The 619-nt window shown below is 57.5% G+C and overlaps 1 protein-coding gene across 6 annotated transcripts in view; it reads left to right on the plus strand.

The window, feature by feature from the left end:
- The window catches only part of SH3BP4 (SH3-domain binding protein 4), a 74624-nt gene that overhangs the window by 52674 nt on the left and 21331 nt on the right, over window positions 1-619 (plus strand). The window lies entirely within an intron of this gene.

Raw genomic sequence — 619 nt, forward strand, 5'->3', positions numbered from 1 at the left:
ATTATCTCTCTCTCCTTCAGACAAATCAGGATGGTGCTCTCACTGTCCCATGTTACCAACATGAAAGCGAACCTCATGTAAGGTGCTCAATACAGGCTCCTCCCCAGCAGACAGCACGCATGCAATCTGGTCTGCCTGCTGCACACACAGCCTGGGGCGGGCTCCGTCCTGCCCACTCTGCACAGGGCGTCCATCCCTGCACAGGGCGGTGCTGGGGCTCCAGGTCTCGCTCATGAGTAAAGGTGATCCTCCTGCATTAAAACGATGCATCTCCTACTGTCTGTGGATGGAACAATCCAGGAACAGGGGCCCTGCGGCCAGGGTTCATGAACCCGGCTCTACTGGGTGAAATTCGCTTGCCCTCAGTTGCCCGCTGAGCTGAGTGCTGTGGTCACCTGTGGCCAGGTGGAGCAACGTCGGCCCAGGTCTGCTCTGGGAAAGCGTGTGACCTTCCCTGCTCTGAAATTGACTCCTGGATGGTCCTTTCCTGTCCGTTGGCCCTGGTGAGGGGTCTGCTCACAGTCAGTTACCTTGTTCATCTCCAACCACTACCCCCTCCCCTGCCACACACACACACACACACACATACTTGGGTGCCCCTTCCCAGGAAAACCGAGGC

This window comes from Bison bison, unplaced genomic scaffold (assembly GCF_000754665.1).
Source record: "Bison bison bison isolate TAMUID 2011002044 unplaced genomic scaffold, Bison_UMD1.0 scf7180017864475, whole genome shotgun sequence".
Lineage (NCBI taxonomy): Eukaryota > Metazoa > Chordata > Mammalia > Artiodactyla > Bovidae > Bison > Bison bison.